Source organism: Mesocricetus auratus, unplaced genomic scaffold (assembly GCF_017639785.1).
Source record: "Mesocricetus auratus isolate SY011 unplaced genomic scaffold, BCM_Maur_2.0 Super-Scaffold_100051, whole genome shotgun sequence".
Classification (NCBI taxonomy): Eukaryota; Metazoa; Chordata; class Mammalia; order Rodentia; family Cricetidae; genus Mesocricetus; species Mesocricetus auratus.
In genome coordinates this window covers 663568-687121 of record NW_024429228.1, presented here as the reverse complement: position 1 = coordinate 687121, position 23554 = coordinate 663568, and the positions used below count along the sequence as shown (strand labels likewise).

General features: G+C 40.8%; 1 long non-coding RNA gene across 1 annotated transcript; it reads left to right on the top strand.

Annotated features, from left to right (window-relative positions):
* The first annotated feature begins 9133 nt into the window (after nucleotides 1-9133).
* Nucleotides 9134-21746, top strand: LOC121136134. Its single transcript, XR_005873258.1, has 4 exons — nucleotides 9134-9952; nucleotides 12240-12365; nucleotides 17873-17963; nucleotides 21576-21746. It is a non-coding gene; the product is annotated as an uncharacterized LOC121136134 (long non-coding RNA).
* The last annotated feature ends 1808 nt before the right edge of the window (nucleotides 21747-23554 follow it).

Below are 23554 nucleotides of genomic sequence, written 5' to 3'. Positions count from 1 at the left end.
GACTGGGGGGGGTAGGATAGGGGGAAGAGGGAATCATAGGTTAGAAGACAGATCAGACACCAGTGTGACCTCTAGTGATCTAAACGGATGATACCAATTGGCAAGCTAAGCAATAGTGTAGAGACCACCTCGAATGCCCATCCCTGATAATGAATTTGATGTCTATAACCATCCTGGAGCCTTCATCCAGTGACTGATGGAAGCAGAGGCAAACACCCACAGTTAAACACTGAACAGAACCCAAGGAACCCAGTGACAGAGAGAGAGGAGCGATGAGCAAATTGGCAAAGAATGGGCTGGCAAAACCAGCGGAGACAGCTGATCCGAACAGGGGAGAGCTCTTGGACCCCAGGCCGACAGCTGGGAGGCCAGCATGGGACTGATCCAGATCCTCTGAATGTGAGAGTCAGTGAGGAGGCCTGGGCAACCTATGGGGTCCTGAGCAGTGGATCAGTGTTAATCCCTCGAATACTAACAGACATTGTGTGTCCATAACACAAAGAGGGTTGCTCTCTCTGCCTGGACTCTTAGGGAAGTGCCTGGACCCTACCCTGAGTGAAATGATAGACTCTGGATATCCCTTATGCAGAAGGAATTGACAGTGGGGTGGGAGGATGGGGGGGGATTGTGGGGGGGTGCGGGAGGAGGGGAGGGAGAGGGAACTGGGATTGACATGTAAAACAAGCTATTTAAAATTAAAAAAAATAGAAAAAAAAAACCCCAAAAAACAGAAAACAAGAAAAAAGCAGACTCTCCCTGGAATGCTGGCTGTGATGAAGTGACACCTTCTGGTACAAATGGGTACTGCATGCTAGCAAGTGTCCCTATGAGGAGACTTTCTTTTTCATTAACCTTTTTAATATATTTTGGTTTACATATATTGAGGTTTTAAAATACATAATTCACATATTTTCATAACAGTGTGACAAGTCAAAATTGTATTATTAATACATCAGCAATCATAATGTGAAAAACCAAAGTGCTTTTCTATGATGTTTCTAGTATTGATTGGTTTGTTATAACTACTGCATTTTCTAGCTGGAGATTATATAGCTGTTTTGAATCACAAAATTATACTGTATAAAATTTGCACTGTGTATATTTACTGTGCACGGTACTTGGTTACACAGGATGTTTTCATGCATATACATGTATGCATGCATGCATACATACATATGTAATATATTTTGAATATCCTCTCCTCATATCACCTTCCTTCATTTAACCCAGCCCTCATCATATTAGTCCCCTTTGTTGCCCTGGACAGTTTTACTTATAGACACAATGGTGACGGAGCGAGGCTAGGCATTCCCACAAGAGGCCTCCTGGGCCACTCATGACACTGATTACACTCCGTGGTTGCAGTGAGGAACAGTGTTTAAGTCCCCATGCTTCATAGGTGATAACATTTCTGAGGTTCGGGATATGCCCTCACAGTTCCTATTTGTTTAAAAAGCAATTTGTCCTTTCCTCCTAAACTACTAATTTCTTTTTTCTTTCTCTAAAAATGCATTGTTGTTTCTCAATATCCTACATGAATTTCAATAATCCCAGAGCCTGATTTTAAGTTGGCTACCACTCCTCATACTGCAGCTAAGGTCGGTCACTCTGCTCACTCCACATAAATCCTGAGTCCTTCTCACCAGTCTCCTCTGACTCAGCTGTAAACTTACACTTTAGACAGCTGATTGGAGTAGATGCGACTTTGCCAGGCTCTACTTCCCATGCTAAAATCGTGTTAAAGGCAATGAATTTGACATAAGAAGCACTTGAGTTAACTGACGTGCTCCAATTCCGATACAGCGATAATGATAACACACAATTGGTATCAAAGCTGAAAGCGAGATGACCCCTTCTACGCCAGCAAATGGGTCCCAGCATTCACCAGTGCGCACCCCTGTCGCGTCTGCTGCGCGGCCTGTGTCCGAGAACGTGCGGAGGGTGTCGGGGATTGACAACACAGAGACTCGTTCAATGATGTAAAGAAAACTTTAAGCAGGCCCCAAAAAGGTTCAAGAAAAACTTCCTCAGAAAGGCTCCCACCAGAGAAGCTTCTGCTCTCTCCTCTACCCTGGCTGGTTCTCCCTGACCCCAGAAACTGATCTGGGCGTGGCAGAAGAGGTGGTTAGTCTTTGGACAAGGTCGAGGTCAGGGTGGTTTCTGTGGGCAGGCCTTTTCCAGGAACTTATTGCCCCCGGGCATTGTATTGTTTTTAGTAAACATGTTTTTAGTAAACATTGTCTTACAGCTGCCTACTCCCAGGCAGAAGGGGAAGTGGGTCTCTGCTCAAGGTCTGGTGTTCCCACAATTCACCCCTTTTTATTTTTAAATGAGGCACTCCTGGCTTAGGTCAAGTAGGGTCACCCTCCCTTTCCCGTCCTTGGGGGACCTTGAACCCCTGTCTTAGGTGGGAGGGGGTCTTCCCCACAGGTTGCTCGTCAACAGAGCGCCAACTTTAAATCAGCTGTAACCAACCTTCATGGCTATCGGGATTGCCATGGGCTAAGCTAAGCAATACTTGGTTACGGATCTCTTGCCTCTGGAACAAGGCACGTTTGAGCTCGGCATAAAGCCAGAATGCCTACCGCCACTGCCACCATTTCCAGGACCCCCATTGACATAGTGCCTCTCCATCACCGTACCCATCACCAGATCTGGGCCATAACATTCTACCAGCCTTCGTCTGTTACAAGGGTAACATGTACGTGATTTACATTCTGTTACAAGGGTAACCCGCATGTGATTTACATTTACAATTTGATAAAGTTTACAATTGTTCCAAGATCTGCTCAGGAAAGCATTTAGAAAGTGCACTTGCACAGATACATTAGGTACAATCATTGATGTTACACATGTAGCATTATGAAAAATATGAACAATAGGCTTGTTGCACTATCCACAGAGCACCAATTTGTTCCTGTGGTGATGCAGTTTGTTGATTTAACGTCAGCTGATTATGCGACTTGAGTCAAAGTCTCCTTTTTGTCGCATTAGGACAAGTTGCATCTCTCTAGAAAAATACACTGGCCTAGTCGTGATTCCAGAAACAGGAACCATCAAGTCTGATATTTCAAGTGACCATGTCCTGTTCAATTACTGAAAAGAGGCTTTTGCCCCTCATCACAGTCCATACCAATGTCCAAATGTTTTAAATGGGTCCTTTTTTCTCTGTTGGCTTCACGATGAAAACTCATGGGTCCGGGAGGTTGATATAGCAGGTCTGTTGAGAAACTGGAAATCTCGAACCGACTGTTTTCTTTCTTTCTTGGGCTCTAGATTTGATGACAGCAAGGGTCAGGAACACTGATTTAGGAGATCTCACTCAAACTGGCTTAGGTAGGCTCCCATGGTCTCAGGTCCAGTTTTTCTCTGCTCCATGCCGAAGCTTTTATTCTTTTCCTACAAGAAAACACAAACATGCCCTCGACCCCAAATTAGGGTCTTCTCCACTGTTTAGTGCATGGATGTCTCCATTTGACCTGAGCAATGGTTGCTCAAGTTCCATCATGCCAGAATCTGTCTGAAGCTCACTGGCATTCACATTATAAAATTTTTAAATGAGGAGTGTATTATTTGATGAGTCATATGGGGACTGGGGACATTATTCCCCCTTTTTTATTTTCTAAAAAAATTTTTTTTGAACTGTTGAAGCTGGACCATAACAGTAGAAGGATTTGTCTACCCTCCTTGGTTGACTATCTAGGTAAATTGGGGTCACTACTTAGATTATTTGTAGATGCCCATTAAAAAGGACATATCCTTTAAATATTTCCCAAAAACTTCTGAAAATCACTCAAAGATTGTAAACTATACTGTGTCCAAATAACTTGTGAAAATTATTTGAAGTCTGAGAGCAGTCTTTCCCAATCTAACCTGTAGAGCTCTCACTAGCTGACAAGGCCTCATTTGCATCTTAAATTTTTCTGTTAAAACATTAACAGACTGGCTGGATGTTCCTTTTGGCTATATTTAAAGCAATCTAGGTAGCTTCTTAACTATTTTTGAAGGGATTTAAGTATCCTTTTAATCATATAAGCAGTTCACACTCACGCATTCACAATCACATTTCATACATACTGGTGTGGCCACACCATACATTCAGAACATACATGCATCTTTCAGTCATCCTTTTTCCCTAGGTCATGATTAGTCTGTTGCAATGAAGCTTCCTTAATTGAAATCTATGTAAAAGAACAACTCCAGCCAATCCTTGAACTAAGAGGTTAAAAAGTCCTGTATGTTCTTTATCATTCCTCCATTTGAGCTACAGTCATGGGGTACAGCCGTACCTACTCCTTGTAACTCTGTAGATGCAAGGTGGAGAGGCCAGGCTTTTGGCCAAGTTTTTAGAGATGACTCACAAAATAGAACTTAAATGTAAACAAAAATTTCCATTCTATATACCTTTGTCTTTTTCTTTTTCTTTACTTAATACCAGTACCTCTTTACTGTTACAAATTTTTTTTCACCCATTTTTTTTTAAGTCAGGGTTTCTCTGTATTGTTTGAGGCTGTCAGTCCAGCCTGGCCTCGAACTCAGAGACATGCCTGCCTCTGCCTCCCAAGTGCTGGGATTAAAGGCGTGTGCCACCACCGCTCAGCTTGTTACCATTTTTTTTTTCGAGACAGGGTTTCTCTGTACTATTTGGAGGCTGTCCTGGAACTTTCTTTGTAGACCAGGCTGGCCTTGAACTCAAGAGATCTGCCTGGCTGTATCTCTGGAGTACTGGGATTAAAGGCGTGTGCCGCCAACGCCCGGCTATTCACCCATTTTCAATCCAACTTTCAACCCAGGATGTTCCCTCATAAAGGCGTGTTGGGATTAAAGGCGTATGCCACTGGGATTAAAGGCGTATGCCGCTGGCAATCTCTTGGGTTCCCCTACTTCCTGACCCTGGTATCAGGCTTAGGAGGGGGGAAACTCAGAATGTCTAGTTTCTGACTTTTTAATCTCATTGGCGGCAGCCGCTCCCAATGTATTATTGGTGTTTTAAAATTTGATGAACAGGGAGCTGGAATAACTAACTGGCATCAACATGGGGGGGAATCCTCACCAACGCCCATTTTTCCCTTACCTGAGTGTTCAGCAATGGTTGGATCACCTTTATCATGGTGAGCATTCCTAGTATTCGGAGTAGTATTGGGGTCGAAATGCCTGAAGCACCATTCGGGGACCCAAATAGGCTTCTCACTTCCTGGAGGGAAAACACAAACAGCCCCTCGGACCCTAGCTAGTAGGGGAGTGGGTGGCTGCCATTTTCCTGTAATCAAATCCTTCCATCTGACCCATCCCAAGGACTGGGAGGGTTTGTTCCAATGTCTCTCCATAGCAGACAAATTATTACGGTCTATGGTATGAAGGGGTTGCTGAATGGTGGCGTATTGACCACTCCCGGTAAGCATCTCCACATTTCTCTGGGGCTGTCCGGCCTGTGCATTTCTTTGGGCTGTCTGGCTGCATCTTTCCTGAAACTCACCTCTCCAAATCAAATAATCTCCCCCTGATAGTGTCGCTCGACAAAGCTGCTGCCAATCACTAGGTGTCAAGTTAAGAGAAGCAAAAGATTCCATTAAGGAAACTGTAAAGGGAGCCTGTGCTCCATAATTTAAAGTTGCCTCCTTAAGTTGTTTTATATCCTTAAAATTTAAAGGGTTATGACGCCGAATGACCTGTCCAGAATTGTTCGGATCTGGAACTTCCATTACTGGGGCCACCACCGGGCAGCATTGGACCCCTCCTCTGGGTCTTCCCTCCAGGTCTGAGAAGGACTGGGTTATCTCATAGGAGTCCCTTTTTTCAAAGTATGGGGAAGGGTTTCTCTCCCTGTCCTGTCTTTCCTTAATTAGAATCTTTTTTAGTTCTTTTTGAAGGGCCACGATCTCAGCAAGTAACCATTCCTTTTCAAACTGTGACGAGTCTGAATCTGAGCTACTTCCATTATCTAGGTCTGATAGAGAAGGATATAACCGATTCTGTCCGGAGTTCTTCTGTTTGGGTTGCGCCCGGAGACTATGAGACTCCCCCTCATCCTCACTAACAATGGAGCCTCTAGTTTCAGTCACGGTCTCTTCCTCACTCTCTGCCCCTGAACTCAAGGAGGCTTGAGTCTCAGTCTCTTGTAATTCTAAAAAAGCCTCTTTTGTGTCCTGAACTACCTGGCGGTGACGAACCTTATCTGTCAAAAGTGCTCCCCTCACTAATCTCCATAAGGAGAATGTCGTAGGGGGCAAGGACCCAGATCCCTCTTTTCGTAAGAGTCTATGAAGATCACGGCGAACCTCCTCCCAATCTGGAATATTTAAGCTTCCCCCAGTAATGAACCATGGACTGGCTCGTTCGATGGATTTTAGAAAGCCTTCTAGGGTTTTAGACTTGACTGCAGTCCCATGTTCTTTAAGTAACTTTTTTAGTTGATACTGCAATGATTCTAGCTTCCCGGAACTATTCCCCATAGTTTCTTAACCCCATCCACTTACCTCGCTTTCACGATCTCGGTAGGACCTCCAATTGTCGCGTCTGCTGCGCGGCCTGTGTCCGAGAACGTGCGGAGGGTGTCGGGGATTGACAACACAGAGACTCGTTCAATGATGTAAAGAAAACTTTAAGCAGGCCCCAAAAAGGTTCAAGAAAAACTTCCTCAGAAAGGCTCCCACCAGAGAAGCTTCTGCTCTCTCCTCTACCCTGGCTGGTTCTCCCTGACCCCAGAAACTGATCTGGGCGTGGCAGAAGAGGTAGTTAGTCTTTGGACAAGGTCGAGGTCAGGGTGGTTTCTGTGGGCAGGCCTTTTCCAGGAACTTATTGCCCCCGGGCATTGTATTGTTTTTAGTAAACATGTTTTTAGTAAACATTGTCTTACAGCTGCCTACTCCCAGGCAGAAGGGGAAGTGGGTCTCTGCTCAAGGTCTGGTGTTCCCACACCCCCCCCCATGCTTTTGTCCTAACGGCTCTGAGCCCTGCTGTTTCCTGTTCAGGAAGGAAACGAGGCTCAGAGTTCACAGCCAAGAGGCAAAGGAGCCCGATGCTCTCCTGCATGGTTGCATCCCTCCTGCCCTTAACAGTAGCGTTGACCGCCTCAAGTAGGAAGTGTGTTAGCCTGGTGTGCTTCACATACAGTGGCTTCTATCTTCAGACTGAGAGGTAGATATTGATCTCTTTTCCCTGTGCACCCGTGCAGGCAGCGACCTGTTTACTGGACTCTACAATCACTACTGGGCCAGAGACTCTGCGATCTTCCGAAGTCTGGGGAGCTAGGCCATATACACAGAGGGCATGAAGACAAGTGGCTGCTGAAAAGTAGAAATGAGGAGACAAGAGAGTGACAATCAGAGTGGAAAACAAGCCTGCAGTCCGTGGCTAAGTCTACCATTTTTATAATAAAAATACAGACACAAAATAGTCTTTAAAACTATCGCATTCTTGAGCCCAAAATACATATGGTGTTTATGTGTCATTTTATATATATAATTTTCCTTAATTACACAATAAGTTTGCTCATGGCAGTTCTTTGATATCAAGAGCTAAAAGAAATGAGCAAATTGAACACATGAAAAATACGGACTCGTAACTGGCACTTGGTGCTGCAATCACTGTGTGCCTGGCTTGCTCAATAGCATCATGTTGTACATTAGGAGGGTCACTAGTGGCTCCCTGAGCAGAATTCTATATACTGTATATATGCAGTTATACTCATACATACAATCAGTACGTTTATGTTTTCTCACATATTTGTATATCTGGGAGGGAAAATACCATGTTATAGTGAGCATTTTCATCAATTACAGCATTTGGTTAGGCTTCAGCACGCATAAGTATTCCCTTTAAAATGCCTGGGACTGTATTAATCAAAAGACACCTCTAAGTGTAGTCTTCCCGCCAGGCGCCTGGGTCCCGTTGCTGCTTAACCCCCAAATAGTACACGAGACACTATATTAATTAAGAAGCTGTTGTCCATGTGTTATTGTTTCTTATTGGCTAGCTCTGACTTAATTATTAACCCATAATGACTAATATATATTTCTATAAGGACCTATCTTTCTGAGGATGGCATCCTGACCTGTCCTCTTCCTGGGATCACGTGGCTGATGACTGTATTTACTATATTTCCCAGAATCCTCCTAGACTCCTAGTCCCACCTATCTTGCTTCCCTAATGGCCAACAGTGCTGTATTTTCATATATACAGAAGGACTTCCCCCATCAGACACCTATTCAGATTCTTTAGTCTCTAAACACAAAAGCTTCAGTTTTTTACTTTAAAAATAAGTGAGTTGATTCTATAGTATTTTTAAATTAAATTTAACAATTTTTTATTAGGCTCACAATTGGTTTGGGGTTATATACATCTGGATCTGAAAAATGCAGTTGATCAATAGTATAGCAAAAGAACAAAACAACAAAAGAGCAAAATCAGAAAGATACAGTTGCTTCAGCATTTAGGGAGAAATTTAATAATACTAACACACATTATATACGGATATACACATATGCAGCTGAGAATGACCTTTAATCTTAGGTCTAAGGATTACAGGCATTAGCCACCTTCATATGCCTTGCTTCATATGCTTTCTTCGCCATGGGAAGGCATGATCCACCCAAGTTCTTGAGACAGTTATGCAGTATCTGAACAAATAGTAATGAAGTCACTATATCATAAGCCAGTACTTCTTCTAGGAGAGACAACCACATCAATATGACTAATGACCAGTAATGACTCTCAAGTATATTGACAGTACTTGAGTTAAAGTGCTACACCAAGGGGCTGGTGAAATAGCTTAGGAGCAAAGAGCACATGTGTGTATTACCATGGAGCTAAATTCAATTCCCAGCACCAAATCAAGCAATTTGTGACCACCTGGGATTCCAGCCCTGGGGACCAGATGCTGTCTGCAGGCTTCTACAACAGTAGCCCACACATGGTGCTCCTAAATATACTCAGTGTCTGCTCTCCACATGTGAAACTAAAAATTAAAAATAATCATTAAAAAAGTACTACACTGATTAGCCAATGCAAGGGAGAAGTGAGAGGGAATTATTTGTAATATTACCTGAAGATTTTGTTTAACATTCACACACACACACACACACACACACACACACACACACACACACAGAGAGAGAGAGAGAGAGAGAGAGAGAGAGAGAGAGAGAGAGAGAGAATGAAAACCATCTTCCCATTTCACCATATTAAACCTTGCTTTGTAAATGTTCTTTAAGCATTGCATTTGTCCATTTTGTTTTTCCCAGAATGACATTGGAGACAGAGAATTCTGGTGAATAAGTGCAGCACCTTCCTTAAAGCAAGGCTGGTTTTCTCTGTACCGGGAGGGAATGGAATCGACACATATTTTGGTGATCTAGGTAACTAAGGTTGGAGGATCTACATTTCACTCTTCTATGTGGGCACATTTTCCCCTACAACTATCAGTCTCTCGGGCGTATGATGAAAAATGTCTTCTGCAAGTGTTTGACCTCTACAGACCAAAAGCAAGTTTCCATCTCTTCACTTTGATCCAGTCAGCTCGTAGGGCAGAAGAGTTGACAGAGACTCATCTCACTCCCATAGAGGATCCTGCTGGGTTCTTCTCTGTCACTCAGCACAAGTCCGCACCCAGAGCAAAGCAATGACTCATCCTTCTGCACTGGTCACAGCTGTGGAACTGAAACTGGGTCTTAAAATGCATAGTTCTGAACCATCTTGTAAACTGTTGTTTCTTCCCATGCAGAGAAGGTTAAAACGCTATGGAGGAAGTGGATTTTATTCTTTCAGAGGATGTGTTTCTGCTGCCTACCAGAGACCCTAAGAATGCAGTGATATTGGGACTGTTTAATACTACTAGGTGCGAAGTTGATAGTCAACAAAAGACTACGAAACAAAAATTGTGTCACTGCAGCAGCTGTCATGGTGCACATGTCTCTGACACTGACCCCATCATCACTCCCATCCTCTGTCCTTTGTAAGTGTCCAGCTTCCCTTGATTTCCCCTGACTGCCACTGGCCTTCATTCGTCAAAGCCACAATTCAAGTCTACGCCTTATTGTTTTGTTCATAGCATCCATCATCCTCTTGAAACTGCTCACTCCTCCAATCCCTTTTTTTCGTTTTTGTTTTTGTTTTTTGTTTGTTTTACGAGACAGGGTTTCCTCTGTATTGTGTTGGAGGCTGTCGGTCCAGCCCGGCCTCGAACTCACAGAGATCCGCCTGCCTCTGCTTCCCGAGTGCTGGGATTAAAGGCGTGCGCCACTGCCGCCCGGCCTACAAAGTAATATTTTACATGTATTGATATGTGAAATAAGAAATAAGAATTGAAACAATACAGAGAAACCCTGTCTCGAAAAACCAAAAAAAAAAAGAAATAAGAATTGAAAGTTTGTATACATAATTTCCTGAATAGCTTTCAAAAGGAAAACAATAGCCCTAAGAATACAGAAGGTAATGTCTCAGCATTTCAACAGAGATAGATTGATGTTACAGGTTGTCATCATCAGTATGTTCTCATTAACTTGCAATATGACCTTGTAGTTTGTGCTTATTAACGTCTTCCCACAGTCTTGTTAAGTTTTCAGCAGGTTATTTTTATTGATCACTTTGAATTAAAGCACCTAAGAGCTCTTTGAATGAGTATTTTGTTTGAACCAGATCTTTTCTTCCTCAGAATAATATGGAAACAGTTATTTCTATTATTTGTACTTTGATGTAAATTTAAAAATTTAATATATATTTGTATTCACCACAGTATACACAGATAGCCCTGTTTTACTTCATTTTTCTTATGCCAGCAAATGATTTTTTGCATCATGTGATAACTCTTTAAATGATAAATTTGACCTATGAGATAATTTGCATATTTTCTACTCCTTAAAACTCTGTTTAAAACCTAATCTCCTAATGATAGCATATTGGATCATTCAGAGAAATCAAAGGCATGATTTCCTTCCATGACTTCAACTTTTTTCAGTTTCTGTATAAATCTGAGAGGGGAAGAGAGCTCCCAGCTGTACCTGCCATGGAGCTTGATATTTGTAGAACGGTGATCAGAGGTTTACTGCCACTTCAGCTGAGACTGTCTAGTTTTTCCCAGTATCACTGGCGTTTCCAATTGCTTCAAGGTGTGTTATAAAAATATGTGAATTGAATGACCTAAGACAATCACATGACTGTTGTTCTACAGCTGTCCCAGAGTGCAGGAAATACATTTACACGAAGTTTACATATTTGTTGAGCTCCTTACAAACACCATTTATTTCAATGCACATAATATGGAGACTATGAAATGGCACACTGCTTTCAAATGATGGTTCTGCGTTCAGGTTCTGTGACAATATCTTTTTACTAAATGTGGTTGCAGATGTCCCCAATAATGTACTCTACAGTTTCTTTATCCTCTGATAGGATATCTTACCATTTTTAAAATCATTCTGACAGCTGCTTCATATGAGGATCAAATTCTGAATTTTTACATATTCCTTCCATCACTGAAGAACTCTGTGACTTTCAAGAAGAGTTTAAGCAATGTTCTAGTATTTAAAATACACCATGCTAAAAAGTGGGGCAAAAGCTACCAGGACATATAGGGAGATTCAAATAGAATTTGGAGTAAATCAACAGTGTAGTTATTAGGAGACCATTAGCTTCATTCAAGATGCACTGACATAGAACTATTCCCTTAAAATGACCAATTCAAATGGTTAATAATCTTCAAAGGATGGGAAAAGGAGACCTTGCAAGATGGCTTATCAGATAAAGGAACTTGCTGCCAAGGTGACAATCTGAGCTTGGTCTTCAGAACCACGTGGTGAAAGGAGAGAACTGACTCTTGCAAGATGTCATCTGACACTGCCCATGCTCTGTAGCTCCTGACTTTGTAAAAAAAATTATAAATAAATAAATACTGAAGTGAGAATAATTCAAAAACATACAAAAACACAGCATAGGACTTAACAATTACAAAGTGAAGCTGTACAATTCCATCCTTCTAATGCCATTTACAAGTTGAGAGTATAGGAAATGAAAGGAATGGAAAGTTTTTCAATTTCAATACTTAAAATATTGTAGTTGTTAATATTTCTAGGATACCTATGCTGTAAGGAACTGCATTTTCATATAAGTACCGCGCGCTAGCCGATTGCGCCACTGGAGGAACTGCTTTTTACTCAAGTTTTAATACTAGCATACATACATTAATATTTACAATTTTTATTTTTCAGCAATACATATCTAGATTTATAATCTTTATTTTTCAGCAATATGTTCAGAGGCCATGCTATATGTGTCTGTCACATGTCAAATATCTGAGAAGCCTTTAATGGTCCATATGCACATGAAGAAGGCCCTGAATATCACTGGTCACTCTGTGAAGGAGAAGTTCTGTAAGTGTAATCATTCATCATGCTGTTCTTATGTTTGAAGTCTTCCGTTCACATGCTCTCTCTTACTTTGCAGCTAAAGCATTTATCATTTTATATCTATAAGAGTGTTCCAACAGTAAAGAAAGAACAGTGTCAAGTTGAATTTTATGCTAGTTATTTAATGCAAAGAATGTAAGTGTGGATGGACCCATCTCAGCTGCCTTATAAATTGTGTCCTCAGTGATACTCCAAACAAGTAGCTCTAAGCGAACTTTCCAATTTAGGGGTACTGGTAAGCATATAAATATTTAATCAAATAGGCATAGAATAGTTTTCTTCCAGCCTTGTGAGGAGAATCATTATCACGTGTCACTTTTGAACAACAATATCCTGTCTCGTTTTAGAATTTTAATATTGTGTTCAATAATGTGTTCCTCAGGACAGATCTACTCTCATTTTTTCCATTAGCAGAGTAAAGAAAATTCTATCATTTGCCTCTGAAATGGTACTACCAAAACTCCTTACTATATCAACTTCTATGATTTGATTGGGATATGCCTAAAACTAACAATAATGATGATGATGATGTAGGTTTAGATCATGGGTCTCATATGCAACTAGTTTGGAAAAGGTCATATGTACCAGTGTGTATTCTATGTGAATCATAGTGTGCAAACATATTACTTGTCATGGAGGTCCATATGTTCACTTTACCAAGCATCTGGTGAGATGGTGAGCCTAGACTGATTATCACACAGTCACAGAGAAACCATTTTTGTAGAGCCAAATTTCCAAATGTAAGCAGACCTCACCTCCATTAGCAAGTGTATCGCTCTCACTGGCTTAAAATTATTACTTACAGTAAGCCATACAGTATATTTTATTTAACGATTGCTTGAAATTGTAATTTAAATGGGAAAATCCACTCCCATGGCTTACCTGAAGATTATTCTTAAAATAGCATTGCCTTAAAGGGGGTCGGAGGAAGTGACTCGTTGTTGAACTCCATCCAAGTTAGTCAAAAATGTTTCCAATAATGTGTTGTGCAAGTGCACTCAAGTGCACAATTCATGCAAATTTAGGCATACGGACAGATTTTAACACATAAACAATTATAAATGTCCCCTGTACAGAACATGGCTACTTAATTACTGCATTTATACTTTAGATTAGAGAAAATCCAGATACTGTTATAACCAATGTTGATTCTGGGGGCACACGTGTGAGAGTGGGAAGCAGTTGCTGGGAAGCAAAGATCAGTGTGAGTGTTCTGGGCAGTGCATGCCAGGGTGGTCTGCAGTTGTACATTTTAGCATTAGTGTCTTCAGAGTCGCCACCTGTAAGAGCAAGGATCTAGTTTTTCATTTTGTCAGTTTCATATGCCCATGAAATAATATACATTCATACAGATAATAGTAGGACAACACAAAGAGCTGTGTTGTTTCCTTAATTCACGATGATGTAATTTGAATAACTATTCTGTAATGCTAGAATTATGCAGCAAGAAAGCAGAAACATCACCATTGAACACGATGGTTTCAATAGCGAGAAATCTATTTCGTATAATTACGGTCAATTTAAATATGTATTTTAAGGGAAAGTCTCACTTTGTAGCTCACGCATTCCTCACAAGGCTGTGATCCTAAAGTAGGGATTGACTACTAACAGACATGGTTTGCTCTGATGCATGGCGGATCCTTCCTTATTTCCTCTTTTCTTGTTTCATTTCTTTCTTTCTTTTTCTTTCTTTCTTTGTTTTTTTGACATGCAACAGATTGAGTCCAGGATTCATGTATGTTAGGCAAGCACTTCACCACTAAACTGTGACAACAGTGAATGCAGATTTTTCAGTTTGAAGTTTTACTTGAAATAGGATACAAAAGTCAAAACCATGGAAACTATTTCTAGCATTCATATTGTTGCAATTACTTGCAATCCCCTAATAGTCCTGTATTGTATATATTTTCAGTTTTTCTGGATTTCAGTAACTCTCTGTGTATTTTCAATGTTGGATTTTAAAAGTAATTAGTTTTCTTTTGAAATTTTTAGTACTGGGTCCATTTCAACAACAAAAGAAGAGGAGCTACTATGTACTACTTAATGCACTGTTCATTGCTTGAGCTTATTTGACTTTTCTAATTAGACTTTCTGGTGGACATATGGTTGCTCTTCAGGTTCAAGAGAGTAAGAGTGAATTAATCCACTTGCATTTTAGTGTGCCCACAAGGTGAATGGAGGGAGGTATGGAACCACTAAAGACTACACTGACGATGCCATTTGATTCACAAGATTTCATCTTGTAATGTATCAGCCCATGAAATCTGCTCATAAAAAACAATACTAGTAAAAGTGGGTGGGAAATATAACCTGAAGCAACTAGCAGTGGACCGAGTGGAAGCCGAGGATGGCCAGTATGATGTTTTATTTATTGGGACAGGTAAAGACACAAGAAAGCATTGGTACTTTTCAGCTCACCCTGAGATAACTTTTACCACCCAGCTCATACCATGTGGTTCCACTAGCCCATTTCCACACAGCTAAAGATAAAATGACCAAAGGAATCCATAGCTTCAATTAATGCCACCACACTAAGTCCCATTGATGGGAAGAATCTTGAAGATTGTTGAGCACCCAGCATTATGAAGAACAAATTCTGCATGATGCTTCAGCTTAAAATCTCCTTCTCCAGGTGCAGCACAGTCCTGACCTCACAATGATCTCAGGAAGCATTCTTACACATTCTACCCTATGGAGTTTCCAACAAGACATTGCCAGGAAGAGGGTGTATTGCTAAGACCTGTTCATGCTTCTCCATTGTGCTGCTTTTTGTTTTCTGAAAAATTTAAGGAAAGAAACATTAAACTTAACATAATAGACCCACAGCAAGGCTTCATTTTATCACTTTTGATAAGGTTAATAATGTGCTCTGTGAGTTCAATATTATATAAGAATCAGAGTTATGTGTGTGTAGTAGCATCCCACATTACCAGCTAATTTGTGTTAGCATCCACACCATAGAGAACATACATACATCTTTCAGCCCTCCTTCTTCATATGTCATGATTAGTCTGTTGTAATAAATCATCCTTAACTGAAATCTGGAGCAACGCAGAAGGTATAGCTAACAAAATCTGAACAAATTTGAATAAATTCACTTATGTTGCCTTTCTTTCTATAAGGTCTTAAAACAGTTTCTGACAGTCTGCATTAATTAGCATTTTCATACACTTGACTGGGCAGTGGCCAAGGCAGCAGTTCCCAAGGCTCTAACCTTCCAAGCTTGGCCTGGTCTCACCTTTGCCCTCTGGGCCTGGGAAGGCCCACTTCAGGTCATCTGTAGCTGCAGCTGCTTGAAAAGTCAAAGGTCACCATTGCAGCAACTCTGAGTTCTTGGCACCTACACGTCCTGCTGACCTAGAGTGTATGTGGTGCTGCACCTTTGCTTCCCCAAGCCCCAGAACAGCTATTGAGACAGCTCCAGCAGTGACATCTGCAAGAGGGAAGGATCCTTACTAAATTTACAAATTCTAAACATTCTGTAATTGCTTCTGTTTTATCACAGTCCTCCTGGCTATGAAAATATACCCAAGTAAATGCATAATTATGTTACTAATAGTTTTCTGCTTATATCTATAATTATATACATTTTTACTCCCGACTCTAACTCACAGCATTTCACTTCTTATATCTGAGAGCGCTCTTCACAATGTATACTTTTGGTCTCTCTATTCGTCCATCACTTCTCCCCCACCCCCTCCCATGCTCAGCCCCACAGTGGAAGGCAGGGTGTTCAATGAGTTCACTAGATACAAGACTAATTATAAGTGGGTGTTTTATTGGAGAAAACCTTACACAGATAATAGTAAAGAACAGCCATGGCATTCCTGCTCCAGAAGATGCAGTCTCTGTCATCCTGATGGGATCCAAAGACAGAGAAAGAGATAGAGATAGAGATAGAGAGAGAGAAAGAGAGAGAGAGAGACAGAGACAGAGAGACAGAGAGACAGAGAGACAGAGAGATAGACAGAGAGACAGACAGAGAGAGAGATAGAGACAGAGAGAGATAGAGAGAGAAAGAGTGAAAGAGAGAGAGAGAGCCTGCCCTCTACTTCTCTACCTTCCAATCATGTCCACACCTGAAGTCATGCCCACAGAGGGTGACCAGTAACATAAAATCACTGTAAGACGAGCTGTTACTACATGTATGGGTGTAAATTAAATTGTTATGTAAATTATAGGCAGATAGATAAAACCCAGGCTATCTGGAATAATGAAACATAAAATGGATATCTAAACTAGAAGTACAGTTTATAAAGCAACAAGCAGGTACTGAACCTGAGTTCCTGGTAACTGACTGTTAGTCTTCCCTTAATGGGGTAGACTTGGCTGGCCATCAAGCCCCTGGTATCATCATTCTGTCTTTGCATGCCCTGTGCAAGGGCTCCAGGTGTGCTGCTGTGTCCAGTTTGCTACAAGAGTGCTGAGGCTGAGCCCATATCCCCATGGTTATATGGTGAACAATTTCCACTTGGAGCATTTTCCGCAGTTCATCTTCCAGAATTCAATATTGATGTATCAGTTCTTAATTCATTGAGGTAGTCAATCTCCCTTAAATTAAAAATTAACAGAAAGCATTCTAAAGCAGTGGTTCTCAGCCTTCCTAATACTGTGACCCTGTAATACAGATTCTGATGTTGTGATGACCACTATCTATAAAGTGAGTTTTGTTGCCATGTTAAAACTTTAAGTTTGCTATGATTATGAATCTGATATACAGGCTATCAGATATATGACTCCATTAGGATCATGACACACAGGTTGAGAACCACTGATCTAAAACAATAAATTATACCAGAGAAAACTTGGAGCTTAGAAATATATTTTTGGCCTATATTAATATATATTGTATTTTTTGTGGTTTCTAGATTTTTTAAATTTTATTTTCCAGTTTAAATTTAGATAAGAAACAAGGTTGCTTCACAAGTCAGTTCCAGGTTCCTCTCCCTTTCCCTCCCCTCCTCCCGTGCCCTTATTGTATTTTTATATTGACCCCAAACAATAGAGTTGAAAAAATACTATACATAGGGCAGGAATGCAGCCCACTGGTAGGCGGTTTGCCTAGAATATGGTTGGCCATGTATTCAACACTATAATAAAGATAAAAACAGCAATTGTGCCTTTTGTGGCTAAAATTATATCACAATTCTGACACTGCATGAGTCTTACACAGAGTTATCTTCTTGCCTGATGCCTCACAAAAGAAACTTCTAAAATATGGCAGTTTGATTTCTGAATCTATGATTTCATTATTGTATTGACCAAAGTGTTTGGAAAAGAATCTGTATATCAGTTAAAATTTTGGCTCAGCATGCAAAATAGATCTTTGCTAATTGACATTACTGGAATGTAAGGAGTCATGTGATCTTTAGCTGGCAGTCATTGGGTGTTCTGTGCATCATATTTTCAGTTGCATTTGAAGTCTGGGGCCTCACTCCATTTTGATATTACCTATTTTTCTTTTTTCACAGATGGAGGCATTGTGCTGAAGGAATCACAATTTACAACCAAGAAATGGAGTGGATGGAGGAAGTCATTCTAGAGGAACTTCAGATACTCAAGGTAATTTCATGAGTGATACGGCCCAGATTCACATACCACAGACAATCAAAGCTAGAGATAAGAAGAAAAATGTTATTCGTTTCAGGATTTCCTTTTTCCTCCTTGTGTTTTGATTCAAGATAATTTTGAAGTGAAGACTATCATAAAACCTAGTGCTTCTCTCTCATGATCAGCATGTTCCAAAGTTCTGACATGCTTGTAATAGAAGAAAATGTCAATGTACAACCATGGTCATAAAGAAATAGCACTCATATCACAGGTGAATTCCAGAACAACTTGCGAAGACTCAATCTTGCACAAACATTACTAACTCTATCAGTAGGTGACACATTGCATATAGTGTACATAGTGGCAGGAGGATCACACTATGTATAACTATAATGTATTAATTACATGAAGAAATTAACAAGAAATAGAAAATCACATGCAAAACATAAGATAAAACAAAGTTATGAAAATATGTATTCATGTACATGTATCTATAATATAATGAGTAAGTATGTACCATAAGGTCTTATTAGTGAAATAGATACCACTTGAATCCTATTCCTCTGTCTTGACTCATATTTATGCATACGAGGATCCTGTAAATTTCTGACCACCATATTTTCATATGAACAATTCCCAGCCTTGCTGTGTGTGTGTTACTGTTGAAAACATCTTAGTCTCCACCGTTGATGACACATTTCTGAGTTCACTATCAATTTCATTGTAACTCTTGCGTGAATGGAGCTCAAGTCTCACAAAACTCTGTATTTCGAGATGCACAGCAGCTGTAGTGAGTTTTGGAAACACTTCATAGCACATCAGCTCCATTGTGGATCACATGGTAAGCTCAGGTTCATGATGTGCTGGATCACATGGTAAGGTCAGCACTATCCTGGAACACATGGTCAGCTCAGAACCATCCTGGAACACATGTTAAGCACTAAAACACCATCAAAAAGCTCATCAATATAATGAAGCAAGATGGTACTAAATAGTCCAGGAAGTGTCCACGTACTCAGACACAGGACTGCAGGATTTGGAGAGTCACCATGCCACTCTAGCTAGGGGTGTGTACATTCCACACTTCGGTTTCCTTGTTGCTCCCTTCCTGTGCGTTTGTGAAAAAGAAAGGCATGCACTTCAAGTGTTGATACTAGGATTACAAATCTAATTTATCAGGTAGACAGATGAGGTTGACTGACCATATATATGAATATAATGAAATTCACTGGAAAGAATAAGAAATGGAGAATGAGACATTGTCTTTAGGAAACTCGTTTTCATTATATCTTTAAATTAGAAACAAGCTTGCTTTCCATGTCCATCTCAGCTCCCTCTCCCTCCCCTCCATGCCTGCTTCCCCCAACAGCACCCCCAGCCCCCCATCAAGTCCACACTCTATTCCCAAGGGAGAGTAAGGCCCTCCATGGGGGATCTCTACTGTCTGTCATTTTGATCCAGGGAGGGCTCAGGCCCTCCCCCCAAGTGTCCAGATTGAGAGAACATCCCTCATTGTGGGATGGGCACCCAAAGACCATTCGTGTTCCAGGGATAAATACTGATCTATTACCCAAAGCCCCATAGATTGCCTAGGCCTCTGCACTGACACCCACATTCAGGGGTTCTGGATCAGTCCCATGCTGGATTCCCAGCTATAATTCTGGGTAACATGAGCTCCCCCTTGTTCAGGTCAGCTGTTTCTCTGGGTTTCACCAGCCCAGTCTTGACCCCTTTTCTCATCACTCCTCCCTGGGTTCCAGGAGTTCAGTTCAGTGTTTAGCTGTGGGTGTCTGCCTCTGCTTCTGTCTGTCACTGGATGGAGGTTCAAGGAAGGTATATAAGATCAAAATCATTATCAGGGAGGGGCATTTGAGTTAAGAGTGGATTTCCCTAGCACTACTCCCTGGGAAAACCTCCCTTCTGTCTCACCTGCAGAAGATACACTTTTTATTTTGCATTGTGGGCCTCTATGATGAAAATGTAAACATTTGTGACAATAGCTCTCATTATCAGTACCAACCACTGTATGTTTCCACATTAACTCTTTAGGAGCATTGCTACCTGGGTGAATAAATGGATGGCACTCTTGTGTGCAAAGAGTTTCCTTGTCCAATAGGTTACACACACACACACACACACTCACACTCACACACATACACACACACTCACACATACACTCACACACACAGACACACATGAACTAACCAAAGAAAGGAAGGGAGGAAGAAAGAGAAAAAGAAAATCAAGAAAAAATCTGATAATTTGGGAGAGATGGCTCAGGCAGGAAAGTAGCTTGCTGCCAAGACTAAAGTCCCCAGTTTGATCCCAGGAGCCCACACAGTGCAAGGGAAGCAGTTTCCTGGAAGCAGTCCTCCACCTCCACACACGTACCATGCCACTCACTCTCAGTGAATACATCTGCACAGGAATTTGAAAACTGTCATAGCACCAAATATTTTCTCTTAAAATTTAATTCCTCAAAGGGCAGCTATTCCCTGAGTGAGCTCCTTCTGCCTGGTGCTTCTCTGCTTGTAATTAGTTTGGAGGATGTGTCTGTGTGTGTATACGGTGTCATGTTGTGCGGTGTCTGTGTGTGTGTGTGTGTTGTCTCTGTGTGTGTATGTTTGTGTGCATGTGTTATATGTGTGCTGTCTGTGTGTGTTGTGTGTGTTTTTGTGCATGTATGTATATCCGTGTGTGTGTGCTGTGTGCATGTGTGTGAATGTGCTGTGTGTTTTCTGCTTGTGTGTGTGTTTCTGTGGGTTTTGTGTGTGTATACTTGTGTGTCTTGTTTCTTTGTGTGTGTGTCTGTGTGTATGTGTGTGTGCTCATTCAAGACGGTCAGCTGTTAAGCAGCATTGTTAACCTAACCTGAAGGTCCCTGATGCTATATCATGATTGTCTGTATTGTCCTTCCTGAGAAAACGTGGTTTTTCACCTTGGACAAACACTGTACAGTAATTCACTATGGCCATTCCAATAGAGACATCTTCCATACAGGCTTGACTTCAAATAATTAAGAACTATTAAGTTTAGTAGGAGTAACAAATATTCTAGAATATAGTTAGTTTACTTCTAACGGTTTAAATACTTTAGTAATGTCCTACTGTATAATTTTAAAGCTACAAGAGTTTATGAATCACTAGTATGATTAAAAGTCATTACTATTTATTCCACAGGCAAAGAATCATTTTAACGAGTCATCTATTGTTCCTGGAATGCAGATCCTCTTCTCCACTAGAAAATTAAAGAGTGTTTTAATTGAATTGGATATTTATGGTGGTTTCCTAAAGAGAATGATATAGGTGTAAACACAGAGCCACTCATACTATGTTTAGTTATTGTTAAACAACTATTCCTATATCTACTAAAAAGAAAACATTGTGATTCATTTCAGGACACAGATCCTATTGTTTCTATGGAAATCTCTTCAAAGAGAGGAAGTTTCTTACTTGACCGAGTCTTTTCTGTTATTTAGTTAAACAAATCATTCAAGGATGTGAGTACATGATTTGTAGAGGGAAAGCGGTTGTCACTATTTTATATTAGCACTGTAGGAACACAGGTGCCATCTTAATGAATTCTGCACGCTCTCCTCTGTTCACATCCTCTTGCTTCCTGCAGCAACAGCTCTACATTGGATCACCCTCTGCAGTGGCTCAGGTCAGATTCCATCCTTGTGACGTGTATGGCAGTGCTTGTGCCGACTGCTGCCTGGCTCGAGACCCTTACTGTGCCTGGGATGGCATATCCTGCTCCAGGTACTACCCAACAGGTGCACAAGCAAAGAGGTAAGCCATCGGACTCGGTGGGAAGTTTGGAAAATGATCACTTGTTTTCTTTTTTTTTTTTTTTTTTGGTTTTTCGAGACAGGGTTTCTCTATATTGTTTTGGAGCCTGTCCTGGAACTCGCTGGGTAGACCAGGCTTGTTCTCGAACTCACAGAGATCCATCTGCCTCTGCCTCCCGAGTGCTGGGATTAAAGGCGTATGCCATCACTGCCCGGCTGCTTTTTTTCCTTTTTATGCCTATTCAATGTAAATAAGCTGTTTTGATCTAAACAAATGACGTTAGCCGTATTCTGGCCACAAACATAAGCATTGACAACTTAAAATTTTCCTACAAATGCCTTTGATGTGCTATCATGTACACTGACAAGAGCTCAGAACCCCTTTTGGACTTTTACATTTTACCTCACTTTGCATTACATCTCTGCCTTATTTAGGTTTTTTCCTGAAATACATAATGAAGATCATATAACAATCTCTACACATTTGATTAGATTTGTAAATATTTATGAAAATATGCTATTATTTGTACTTTATAGAACATTTGCCATTGTAATAGTTGCAATAAACATATTAAATATTCAGGGAATATGTTAAATATATTGGTTGCTAGATGTAGCACTGCCATATATTAAGTACATGAACCCCAGAGTTCTTGTGATAGAAGTTGTTCCTTATTGTACACCTACTGTGCACAGGACTGTGCTAGGTGACTTTGTAGTTATTACTGGGTCTCTCAGGTGAGTACTGGACATGATAATTGACTTTTTACATACAGAAAGAAAAGGTGAGAGGGTTTTATCCCATACTCAGCCAGTGACATACCCAGTGTTTAAATTAAAGAATCTCTCACCCAACTGTAGTTTATATGCATCTGTCATGTCAATATCAAGGACGGTATACTCTATTACAACCATTCTGAAAACATAGTTTATAATCAAAGCATTTGAAACCCTGAAAGTGTAATAATTCACACCTAATAAAATAAACTCAGAACTAGTTCTCTTTCTACTAGATGTTCTGCAAAATTAATACAATTTCAGATGCCTGAGGTAAAGAGCAAGGGAAGTTGGCTCATAGCAGGAGGTCAGACATTTGATGTCTGTCAGTTTAATCCCTATGGACTGGTTCAGCTTCAGTAACGAAGCCATTATTCTTCACATTTAAATATCTAGGAGCCTTGTACTTGCCCCAGTCTAAGCTCTGAAACCAGGAATCATTGTTACACAGTAAAGACAACGATATGTCTTCATTCGTGTGATGTACAAGCTTCTACTTTATGTCTTTAGACAAAAAATGGGAATTGTGGTGATAGAGTGTTTATGATTTAATAAAACTTACTTGGGAATCAGAATGCAAAGCCAGCTACACTAGACAGCTGTAGAACCTGTAAGTGGTGTCGTATAGCTTTGATCTAAGGACTCAGGAGACAGAGGCAGATGGATCTCTGTGAGTCCAACACCACCCTGGGCTACAGGAGATTGAATCAGTTTGCTTCTCTGAACTTCAGGTAAGCTTTATTAAGTTATAAGCGATATATCACCACAAGAGGGCTACCATGTTACGATAAAACTGAGGTATCCCCCGAGGCTGTGTGTTTTTCACTATCCTGGGCATTTATTTCTATTAATACTTTTACCCTCTGCAGTAGTCTGGTGTGAGCCCTTGTAGGTAAAGAAACTGACACACACAGAGATGGAGTCCTTGTATAAGAGCACAAAGGCTGTGAAGTCAACTCTGTTTCAGTACAGTCTGGTACCAGAAGGAGAGGAAATGGGGCAGAAGACAGTGCTGCCCATCTTTGCACAGCTTATC